The sequence below is a fragment of the Chroicocephalus ridibundus genome, chromosome 2 (assembly GCF_963924245.1).
Source record: "Chroicocephalus ridibundus chromosome 2, bChrRid1.1, whole genome shotgun sequence".
Lineage (NCBI taxonomy): Eukaryota > Metazoa > Chordata > Aves > Charadriiformes > Laridae > Chroicocephalus > Chroicocephalus ridibundus.
In genome coordinates, this window is record NC_086285.1 from 58,148,951 (window position 1) to 58,161,143 (window position 12,193).

Below are 12,193 nucleotides of genomic sequence, written 5' to 3' on the forward strand. Positions count from 1 at the left end.
AGCTGTTAAAAAGCTTGTTAAACATTTGCTAAACTCTAGGAATGGGACTGCGAGCTTGTAACAGAACTGCGTACCACTGCATCCCAACAGCAGCCTCTTGAGGACTCCCAGCATACGGGAGTTAATGTTACAGTATCACCATGAACAGCCCCAACAGAAATGAGACTTTCATCCACTGGTCACTCAGCCTTAATTAATAAGACACTTTTCAATTAAACTTCAATGACATCTTTTGAAAACAAGTTTTACGCCTACTGTATTTTTGGACAAAACAATCTGCTCAGCTGTATTTCTAGCTGCATGTTTTGTTTTCCCCAGCCTGCTGGCAGCCACAGCTGCTTAGCAAAAGAGTAAGTTATGTCAACTGCTAGGATTTTCTGCAGTACATATTACATCACCTTTCCTGAGAAACTTGTCTGAGCAGATCCCTTTTCTTGCATTCTTCTTTCATAATGTCCTTCACATTCCTCCTTCAATATTTATTGTTCTCTCTGTGGAAGTTCCATTGCTGGCATTTAAGGAAAGGTTACATAGCGAAAGGGTCATTAATGGAGCTTTTTTTTGCCCTATCCCAAGCTTCTAGAGAGAAAACGGTAGAGTGTGGCACCTTTAGAGAAAGGTTTTCCTTTAGGAAAAAAACTACAGCATTCATTGCTGGTTTCAGAACAAGAAAGGGAATTTGTAGCATAAATTACCTCGGCCATTTTAATTCTAACAGTGAAGAAGTAAGGAGGAGAAAGAGCAAAAGCCAAAACAAAACAAAGACAGCAAATCATGCTCTGACGCAGGTGGCAAGCCAGATCCCTAAATTTTACCCTCATCCTTGACACTTTGGTGACTGTGCCCCTGTTCAAATTGCTCTGTGCCTCTGCTTGCTTCTTTACGAGTCCTGGTCCTTATGAAATGGTCTTGGCAATCAAGTCATACGCCTTTCAAAACGTCCTCTAGATAAAATGTACCAATTGAAGTCTGGTCCAGAGACAACTGAAGGTGCTGGGAGCCTGCCCAATTCACGTCCATAGACTTCAAAGCAGGCAATGTAAGAACAAAGTATGTTAAGTCTGGGGACAGGATTTGGAATAAGCTGGGAATGGAGCCTCGGGGAAAAAAAGATAAATATTTCCAACCTTTTGTGTATAAACTTGGATGGCTTAATATACATGCTCACCAGTGCGAACACATGCACACATGTGTGTGAGCTGGCATGTGGGGCAGCTGCTTGCTGTTTGTTTATGCGGGCTCTTTTACAGTCCCTCACTGCAGCAAGGCAGTGCGTGCAGCAGGCTGGTAGGGTCTGTTGGAGGGCATCAGCTCAAAAGCATGGTAAGGATGCTTATTTTGACTAAAGCTAAATGGCTGAACATGAAGTTGGGAGGTATCTTCTATTCAAATGCAGCTCCTTCTTCTAAACACAGTGGCTCCCACATGACCTTCTTGAGTAGTTTGAGTCTTTCTATACAAACAATGGAGAAGGAAATCTAATTCCCTGGTCTAGGAAAGGGAATACAGCTAAATGAACACTGTTAGCAAGGGCAAGCATATTATCTCTGCCTGTTTGAGAGATCACTGAGGGTGAACAAAATCTTTTCATTAGCTGTAGTAGAGTCTTTTTCACACTCCATTTGAATGATCTGTTTAGGATTAAGCATTTCTTGAAAAACACACTGCTTTTACTCCCGAAGAATTTTCCGTTCCATGGGACTTGGTAATGCTTCTATTTAGCAAAATGCTGAATGATCTTTGTCATGTTTAACATGAAGTGTAACTGAAGCACCCTGTACCCTGCGGTAGTGCTCTCTGGACCTCTGTTTTTTAAGAGATCTGTGAAAAACCAACAGAAAAAATGCAAGCAAGCTATTTTCAGCAGGCTTAAATTCAGTACAAACAGCTCCTCATCTTTACTGGAAAACTTTTAAAGGAGCCAAAAAAACAACAACAAAAAGAATTCAAACCCACTGTGCTTCAACAGCAAAATCATCTAAAAATTAGCTTAATCCTTTTAGGATCAGCAATCTGGGCAGGTAACTAAAGCAATGGATAATAAAATGGCCAAGCACTGGGCACTCAGTTAAAGTATCAGCATGCTGGTGTTGGTATATAAACAATGCTAACAGAACAGGAAATTATTAAAGCAGAAGGCAATACTTCATTTGCTCTTCAGCTAGGATTACTGCTTAGGAAGTCACTAATACACATTCATAATGAATACTAGAAGTGAGCACAGGCAGAAACTTGCCTGTTACCCAAATGAGTATGACTAGTGCTGAATGTTTCTCTTACTAATCTTTTTTAGAGCCTGAACTTCACTTCCAGAAAGGCAAGATTATTTGGGAGGTTCCGTTTTCACGCTTAATTGCAGAATCAGGCACATGGAGCTCTTCCAGGAGCTCTTTGGGTTTTGGTTTCTTCTGAGTAGAAAGAACATCAAAGAGTAACAAAGCCCAAAGCACCTGCTCCGAACTTGGTTTGCCAACCTGCCAGTTGTGTGTTGGATTGGGAATTTCCTTCTCTCTTCCAGAAGGTAGAAGAGGGAAAAAAAAAAAAAAAAAGGAAAACTAGCCCAAAGTAGTATTCTGGTTTTGTTCCAGTTGATCTGTTTAGGATTTTGTCACTGGTCTCTGCCAGACCAGGAAAGGCTTCAGTGTATGAGAAACAGCACTAAGAGATCAGATCGGAAGGGGATGTACCAAACTAGTAGATGCAGTATGTGGTCCCTGGCATGGCCAGACCCTCCCATGGTTCAGTGTGATTCCCCTACCCCTTTTGACAGAAACCACTCACAATACCACGAGACTACTTTCCCACTTTTCCTGTCTTAGGAGTCTGAGGTGAAGAGGCAGCTGCCTTGTGCCAGCTGATTGGGAAATGTTAGGCATGAGGTGTGTCTTCTAGAAGGTCTGAATCAGGATTGCAATGCTCAAGTCAGATGCCTAAATTAAGGAGGCAGTCTCAATCCAGACTACCCTTCCCGAAATGCCAAAGGTGCTGATTTTCCCACTTGCCTTTTCGGTTGCTATGGATTTCTGATAAAAAGGGATGATACAGTAACTTCATTTCTAAAGCACCAAAAAATGTTGCAATAAAACATTCAGTAATGCTACTGAGGAGCACCCACGTAGGATGGGCTGCTCACACAGGTAAAACCAACTGGGTTAGTAACAGACCTGGAAGCTGTGGCTTCTACAGAGAAAAGGCAGACTCGGGAGAAACAAAGGGACGTGAAATAGAAAGGGAACTTCTGACCATACTTTGGCCCCCCATCTTCCATTTTTACCCCTTCCTCTCCTCCGGCTCCATCTCTTGTCCTCCCACCCTTTTGCAAAAATCCAAAATGGCACTGGTCGTGTTACAACTACGGATCATTTGTCAAGGATTTGTCTCCTCCCTCTCTATATGAGCTAATTGTTCCCAGCAAGCTTTCTGGGGTGATGAGTCAGTGGCTCAAAGAACTGACAGATTAGATGTGGTATTTATTTTCTTCTGCCTTTTTTTTTAGCATGGCAGTCTCCCCCATCCACAAGCATAGAGGAAAGGGTAATCAAACATACTGCGGCTGGGAACTCCAAGGATAACGTCCACAAAACCTGCAGCTTCCAGTAAAAGCCTTGTATTTTTTGTATTCTTTTTTGGTACCAGGCATTGCTGGATGTTTACTCAGCAACACACTGTGTTAAAAGTTGCAACATTCATCTTTAAACATTAATTATCAAGGCATGATTGCTTCAAAAATCCATTGCCTGAGGCCAGGGCCTAGGAAGTGGAAAATGTAATTTCAGAAAGAGATGAGCACAAATGCTGAGCCTTTTAATTGCAGGTTAGTACAAATGACTAACAGTAAAGCAAAAACCATTTGGATGTATTTGTTGTTCCAAATGTCGAATTCAAAACTTAGCATTGAGTTGCCTGGCATTTGTTTTTCTTCCCCCGCTCTTCTGTCCGTAAAAGTCAGAGAAGGTGATGAATTTTGGAGAGGTGCAGGAAGTACATTTCTAAAAATTCAGTTAAAATAGTTTCCTAGATTGGAAGAAAGAAAGAAAATAAGAAAAGCCTAAATGAGGCATGCAAAGTCAGGCAATAATTGCAGTAGTTGTTGGACAGTTACTCTGCTCATTTGGAGTTTCTTTTCAGGATGAAGGCTGCAGTGATTCTCAGCATCTGTCTCCCATCTCCTTCGGTTCTACTGAAATCTACCTGGAGTTACCAACAGTATAACAATGGATTGGGCCTGTTTTGTCACGTGTGGCAACAAAAGATTAAATGCTGCTGTGATTCAGCATTGCCGTATTGGGTGTCCCAGCCTGAAGCCAACAGAACCAATTGCAATAGCAGTGGCATCTTCATCTCCACCCTTCTGGCCTTGCTGCTGGCAGACTGGGGACAGCCCTGCGTGAGCACTTTTGCAGGGTGCTTCTTTTCCCACAAGGGCAGACAACTTGCTCATTCTAGCCCTCCATCACCCCTTAGTGTTGGTCATGCCTGGGAGCACACAACTAATGGGAGATGTAACTCATGGTCTGGTGGGCCTGAGGCTGGTTTCTTGCGTGACCATAGGAAAGACCATAAGGACAGGGTCTGTGATGGTCCTAAAGTTGCAGTTATGCACCACAGCGTGGAGGCGAAAGAGACTCCAAATTGTGACACTCATCTTTTCTAATGCTGACGTTCACCAGGAACCTCCGGTTCTGCATCTGGGTGTGCTCAAAAGCACTTCTGACCTCATAGCACTGAAGAGCTTGGTGCCTGCCACCCTAGGATTGAGAAATGGCATGCTACTTCACTACCAGAAGGGCCTGATCCACTAGGTGTATCAAAAACCTGCCTAACCCATCGTGTTTCATCCAGAGGAGCAGAGAGAAGACAAGAAGATGGTGGTGATAGTGCCTGTGTCCCACCTCCTTTCCCCACTTGCTTCTATCTAACAGTTCTGTACTGAAAGCTTTTCCCCGTGGCCTGGGAGATGTGGTTTCAAACATGCTCCAAGCATGTTCTCTTGCTGAGTCAGTTTGCACCCTTCTGTTAAATGGGGAATAAAAGACCTTCTTTACCTCATGGCCATTCTCACCAGGCCTGTACTGCAAACCCTTACTCACATACCAGTTTCTGCAGGACGGAAGGACGGATCACGACCAAACTGTTAAGAGTTTGTTCCCTATTGAGTGGGCTGGCTGTAGCCACGCTGCATAGTGCTCAGCTCATGTCTGCTGACCCTGTAGCTAACAGTTGTTACTTTCTGTGCATGGGCTTGGTGGGGGTTTTTTCAGTTCAAAGTATGGAGAATATTAACAGGTGTATGATGCAGCCCGGCAGAGCAGTGCTGTGTCAAGAACATTACAATGCCAGAAAAAACTGTTGCGTGCTCTAGGAAAAGGATGCGTGAGGGAACAAATGATGCTATTGCCTAGCCTGGAATAATGCTGAAGCACTGTCCTTGTTGGATGAAATACATTTTGTGTCGTCTGCATCTATCCTGTTTGTCTGGAGCAAACCTTGGAGTGAAATAGACGGTTGACAACACTCACTTTTCCCCTTGAGGACACCAACGGATTTGTTCCAGAAGAGAGCTCAGGCACTGACGGGTGTCTGACATACTGACCACGGGTAGCATGAATGACCAGGAAACCCATCCCTGGAGCAAAAGAGGAGCGCGCCAAGCTAGTAGTACAGACACAATACGTTTAAGCAATAGCTTTTCTATTTTTCTATAGGGGCCCATGGAGCTCAGGGGAGGTGTCTCTGCTGAACTCACTCTACTCAGACAAAGCAGCAAGCAGAACATCAAAACAAGTAAAATGCACAGCAGCCTTCAATTGGTGGGTCAAATAAGTAAGAATGACACTAATTTTTCTCACTATTCTACCCACTTTCAAATCACCCAGGTGGGTGCTTTATTTGTAGGGTGACGCCTGGAAGCGTGTAGGAGAAGACTGAGGCGTGCGCTGTCTCCCATCCTCCCCTCCTTTGCCAGCAATCCAGTGACCAATTTAAGTTCTGTTTTACCACAGGTGCTACTGGGAGACTGAAAGGGTCTCCTGTGCCTCTGCCCTCTTGAATGTCACTGCTGCTCTATGGAAACCCAGCTGCCACTATGTTTTCCTGCCTGCCTCTGAGATGATTGTGAAGGGCAGAAAATATTAATTAAATTTTAATTAATAAATGGAATACTGTGGGGTTAATTATAGCTATTTACAGGGAGTGTATGGGATTTGGAGGGCCTACCTTCTGGTGTTTTTGCACAAAGTGTTGCCTCTTCCTCTAAGCTCTAATTAGCTGGCTTTTTTTTTTTTTAATAGCCAGTCTCCAAACGATTGCTCAGTAGCTCCCATTTTGTTCCTCATCAGCAGTTCTCCAGCACAGCTGCTACAGAAGGGAAGCAGCCCTGCAGTTTGGCTTGTAGCGAGCAGTTGATAAAGAATCTATCAGAAGTGGTGTAAACCAATAACACACACAGGAAAAAAAAAAAAAAAGAAAAAGAAAAAAGAGAGGCCCAGCTCCTAACATTGCCTTGCAAAGGGACTATATAAGAAACAAAGGATATGGGCAGAAATACGGAACAGCAACATCTGAAGTTGCTGCAAGGTCAAAAATCTTCTCTCCGTATGCAGCCCTCTTGTCCAGCTGCATGTTCTGCCTTCCTGCATATGCATAATGCCAAGAGTCATCAACAGCTGACAAGCACCGGTGAAAAGCAGGCTGTTCCAGCACAAAGTCAACTGTGCAACTCAGAATAATTTCTTCTCTACTCCTTATTTTCAACCTACACATTTCCTCCTTAGTGGTAAAACCTTTTTAAAATTTTAATGGACTTAATTATCTGTATTTTAAACTAGTTACTTTTAGCCACTCAGTGCATAGCTATAAAGAGCAAGGGTCCTTTCAGGACACTGTTAAACTAAGGGCACACAGTAAACACACTGTGCCCAGATATCGGGAGTTTATTCCAGCCTGCTTTTCAATTCCATGCCACTAGATGCAAAATAATAGCGCCTAAGAAGCAGCATAGAACAGAGCTTTGGGAGCTTGAGGGTTATTTTGATTGCTGCTTTGTTGAGGTCCTTTGCAAAAGTGATCAACAGACAGGCTGCTGCTTTCCTTCAAGTATCTTGTCCTGCCTGCTAGTGTTCGTGACTGAACCTGAACGGTTGCCACGGAGGCAGTGGAGGGCAGTGGCTGGAGGATGAGGACTGGCAGCGATGCCGCAGCTGGCAGCTGGCCTGGTGCCTGCCTTCTCCTTCCCACCGGAGCAGCTGGGTGTGCGTGGCAAGCACAGGACCCTGTTTTTGGCTCCTGATGAGGTGAAATGGAGTGAAGAAAAGAGGGGAAAAAAGATATGGTTTTTTGTAAACAAGAGCAATAATGCTAGTAGAGGAAAATGGGGACAGACTGGCCAACATGGAGAGCAGGATATCCTCAAAACCCAGCATGGATCCCTGTGGTTTCTGAGGTTGGAAAACCGTTGCCTAAATTAAGAAAGCTATCTTCCATCTCAAGAAAGGAAACATAAAAGCCAGATTTGCTCTTGCAGAGAAGCCTAACTCATCTGGCTCCTCAAGCGTAGTTGAAAATTTTATCCACTCTCTTTTGCAGCAAAACAGTTTCACTGCCCAGAGGTGCGGAGCTGAGGGCTCTCCAGCACCAAGGTGCCTCCTCACCCCATATTTTGGCTGAAAGCCTCAGATTACAGTGCCGAAACCCTGCTCCAGGTCTACCTTTCACAGCCACAGAGATTCCCCCAAAATGGCGAAGATAAAGCACTGCCTTTTCTTTTGGTATCTACAATTGTGTCACCCGAGAATTGCTTGCCAGCATGTGTGAGAACTCAACTGCTCACACCAACGCACGCACATCTACTAACAGAGCGGCAGTGCCCACACAGCACTAGCAGCTGCTGCAAAACATCCTTTACAAAAAAACCCGGAATGGTATCTTGAGATGGGCTTTTCCCCACTTCAACAGCAAAACTAATTTTGTAATGAGGCGGTAAAGATCCCGCTGCTTAAAGCTGCTTAAAGCTTTTGCTCCTCCCGAGGCTCAGTTGCTTATTCAAGTCGCAAGATCCCAGTCACTCCTATGACTATTGGCCACCTCCACGCCGGTCACCCGTGGGCTCAGAGGCCTGGAGCCAGGTGAGGAGAGCACAGGCTTGGTTGCAGGTTTAAAAGGTGGAGAGCCTTTGGGGAGGCGGAGACCCTGGATTAGCGAGGGAGTTTCTAGCCGTGGCGGCGGTGCCCCCCAGGCTGGGGCCGGGCAGGAGCCGAGCCGGGACTGGATGGGATGGGAGAGCTGCCCACAGGCTCGGGCTGCCGGTGCCACCTTCTGGACACATGAGCAAGCGTTAGTCACCTTCCCCTTAGGATGGAAGCACACGGAGGAAAGTGTCTTCATTTCACTCCCCAATCCTGCTTTTTTGGTCCCCCCCCCGTCGCCCTCCCCCCCGCCCCGTTGCTCCCTTTCTAATCCATCGTCATGTAGCACATAGCTCGGGGGAGCAGCCCCAGCAGGGTGGCAGCGGCAGGACCCAAGACGGCTGCACGCTTCATCCTGCCTTCTGTGGAAAAGTAAGTACTGCAAACTTGAAAAAATGCTCGCTCCCTTTAGCATTTCCTCATTTCCAAGCATCTCTCTCTGAGAAACAGCCAAGCATGGGAAAAGTAGAGCCAAGATAGCAGCAGTCATCTTAAGAGACCTCTGTGCATTTTAGGCCAGGAAGAGCGGGGGCATGCAAGGGCACCCTGGTTAACACTTGTGGCACCATCTCAGGGGCCCACAGAATATTAATTTCAGCAAAGACTAGCCTGCAGAGAGGGGTCTGACTAGTCCTGCTGTCCGATTAGCTTTAATGGCCATGTGTGAATGCAGACATCATGAAGTCTTGCCATTTATGTCAACAGCAGTCGCATTCTCAAAGGGAATTGTCCTCTTTAACATCCAAACCACAAACTGTTGAGTGTGGTTACACCACAGGCATTACTGAGAGCAAGGCTAAGGTTAGAGAGGCCACTTCATTCTGAAAGAATCCGAAATTACATCTCCTGCAGACAGCAGCTGCAGTTCTACCTATTTCTTATGGCTGCAGAATGGGACCCGACCACTGTCTTCCAAGTGGCAAACAGGATGCATACACCCAACACAGCCTCAAAACCGGCCCGCAGTATAAGTTTGGGAACAACTTTTAGTGCAGAGATGTCGTCTCCAAGGAATGGTTCAAAGAGCACAATTAGCAGCAGCAGACCAGGAAAAGCCGCGCGATTGGAAAGAAACGTCTGAATCGGTAGAAAGCAAAAAGGAGCCAAAATGAAGAACTATGGGGACAATGCAGAAGGCAGGCAGCAAGGAAAAGCTGCAGGATGCAGGGCTTCTCACTGAAGACTTGTTCTCCTGCCCCAAACTAAGATAGAGCTTAAGAAATGTGGAGTTTGAAGATGCCAAATGCTTGCAGCAGCTGCAAGCGTGCCGCATCTAAACCAAAGGGCTCCAATTTAGTGGCAGCTTTTTTAGGGATTACCATAACGTAAGATGGTGGCAATAGAGGCAATGGGTCACAGGAAGTGCACAGGTAACGAAATGAGGTCCACGATGGGAACTTAAATGATCTAAATATTATATGGACACTGTGTCACTTCTATACTGTAAATGACACTTGTTTCCATTTCAGAGATTGGGGCTCAGCAGTGATGTGGACTCAGGATGAAGAACCCATAAGGCAAACATACAGCAACGGTAGGGCAACATATTTATTTCAGAAACATAAGGTACTTGAAAGATTTTTTCATTACATTTATTTTAAATCTGTCAAGCCTTCCTTTAATAATGCGCATAGCATAACGATAAATACCAACTGTATGGTGTTTAAAGCCGCACTGACACTTTGGTATTGCCGTGTTGCTTATTATGCAACCCCCGTTTCAGACACTGACCCATCCAGGTTGTCAGTTTTTACAGTTGGGCCCCACTTGAGTTTAGCTGCTGCAGAGCTGCCCCAAATATATGTACTGTTACTGCTTCTTTGTACGTTGCACAAAGCTTCATTGTATTTCTTTTAATTTAGATTTATTAAAAATAGCAATAGGCTATCTTCCACAATGGTGTGCCAGAGTAACTGATGGTAACAGCAGTTTACTCACGTCAAAGCATCTAATTCCTACTGCTGTTAAGTCTCAGTTCCCATAGCTCTCCAGGAAGGACAGGGACAACTCCTGCCTGAAGTAAGTTTCTGGGATTCTGAGCATTGCAGAAAGGGATTCATAGATGTGCTACTCTCTAGCACTGGTACTTGACAGCGTTGCATGTTTTATAACAAAGGCGGTCAGTGAAGTACTTTCACTCTCTTTGGGTACTACACTGAGGAAATAGCAAGATTTCTATTTATAGATTTTATAATTTCCGGTCTGTATTGATTTTAAAAGCATCTCTAGCATGCAAGCAGCTGTTTAATGCATTTTGACCCAAAAGCAGGGCATTTGCATTAGTATTCCCACTAGAACGTTTGTCCTTTCATGTCCATGCATTAAGGCCCTGTTTAAAATCTGTCCATGTCCCTAATCTCTCTGGGGAGCTTTCCCTGAATATTCAATGCTAGTCCACAGTCTGTAGCAAAAGAGGGAGGGGAAAAAAAGGAGACAGAGAACAGTGTTTATGCATAAAGTTCAACAGCCTTTTCACCTAAAAAACATACGCACACACAAAAGCACCTCAACTACAGAGCCTGGCATTTCCACAGCAAAGATCTGACAGTGTGTGCAGTTTTTCAAGTTAACTAATTATACAATAAGGGCATAAGGCATCTGAGCTCCAGATGCACTCATTCAGACAGCCAGAGCCATAAATAAAATAGAAAAGAATGCTCTGACTTTTAACATTGGTTTTACAGAGATGTGTTGAAGGTCTAGCAGATGGGTTTTGCTGTCTCAGCTTTTACCTGTGTAACAAAGTAAATGCATAAAGCTGCTTGCTGGCTCCTTCAATTCAAAACCTTTGCATTTACTCCCACATGCTCCTGTGAGATACGGCTAATTTAAACAATGAGCAAAATCCTACCCCCCAGGGAAGCTGATGGCAAAACTCCCACTGGCTCCAGCAGGCTCTGAGTGTTGCTCAACATAAATGCAATTGGCTGAACTTGACTAACAGCATAACCAATACTGTAATCAAATTTGTGTTCCTTCTTCTACAAATTTACCACCCTAATGCTGCCCCTGGTGCTGCTGTTGCCCCGTGGTTCTCACAGAAGAGCAAAACCAGCGACACAGCTGCTGCCACCGAAACCGGACTCGCTGCAGCCTCAGCCCATGCTGACAAGCAGCTCTCTTCCGTGGAGGGGTAAGAAATCCTCTCTTGAATTACAACAACATATCAAAACATTTTGTCATGCCATTAACTTTATTTTGCTCAATCTACATGCTGTTCTAACACAGTTCTTACGAATGAGAAAACTGGGATCCTGTACTTGAAAGACAGCATATCAGACAGCAGAAATTTCTGATTTTCAAAAAAGTTTGCCAGTTGAAAAATGAGGTTTTTTTCTCACACAGAGACTTCATCATCATCCTCATCATCCAGCCTAGCTTTCAAAAATATCTGAGTATTCTTTTTGAAGCCAGTCTGCTGTTTGGGCAGATGGCACGGAAATTTTACAGTCCATTTCATCCCTGATGGCTACAGTTAATGGTAACTGTTAATAATGGGATACACACACATGGATGCATATACAAACACACATGTATATAAACACATGCTAAGAGAAGAAAACATTTCTGACATGTTCTGATAAGGGAATTAAATTGGCGAAGGCAGATTCCTGAGGTCAAGACATACCAGAAGTACCTCCCCAAAACTGTGTATTTAGTTGACTTTTGGAAAAATTGTGCACTGTCAACAACTAAACAGCGCTTCCTAGTTTAGTATTTCTGGAAAATCAATTTCTCTGTGTCTCTCTTAAGCCTTACCAAAACACATCTGCTCACCCATACTACTTAGTTTTAAAATATAACCATTTGGGTGGCCATATTCAGTTTGGTTTCTGTGGATGGTCACTATTTGCCGTGGTTGGCTCTGATCTGCACGTTTCAGATCCTCTTACCAGAAATACATGCAGCAATTTAAAGGTATGCTTGACTCATTCAATTTCATAACCAGGGAATACTTTTTTCCTCTCAAGATTCTGGATTTAAAACTGAAATTCCCATCGGTGAGGTTG

General features: G+C 44.4%; 1 protein-coding gene across 5 annotated transcripts in view; it reads right to left on the reverse strand.

The window, feature by feature from the left end:
- Positions 1-12,193, reverse strand: part of LOC134511530 (cytochrome c oxidase assembly factor 1 homolog) — a 53,364-nt gene that overhangs the window by 26,138 nt on the left and 15,033 nt on the right. The window contains exon 2 of one of the 5 annotated variants that reach the window (XM_063325628.1): positions 5,520-5,626. The exons of the other annotated variants lie outside the window; for them this stretch is intronic. The gene's annotated coding sequence lies outside the window, so the exon portion shown is untranslated. The remainder of the gene's footprint in view (positions 1-5,519; positions 5,627-12,193) is intronic. 5 annotated transcript variants of the gene reach the window in all.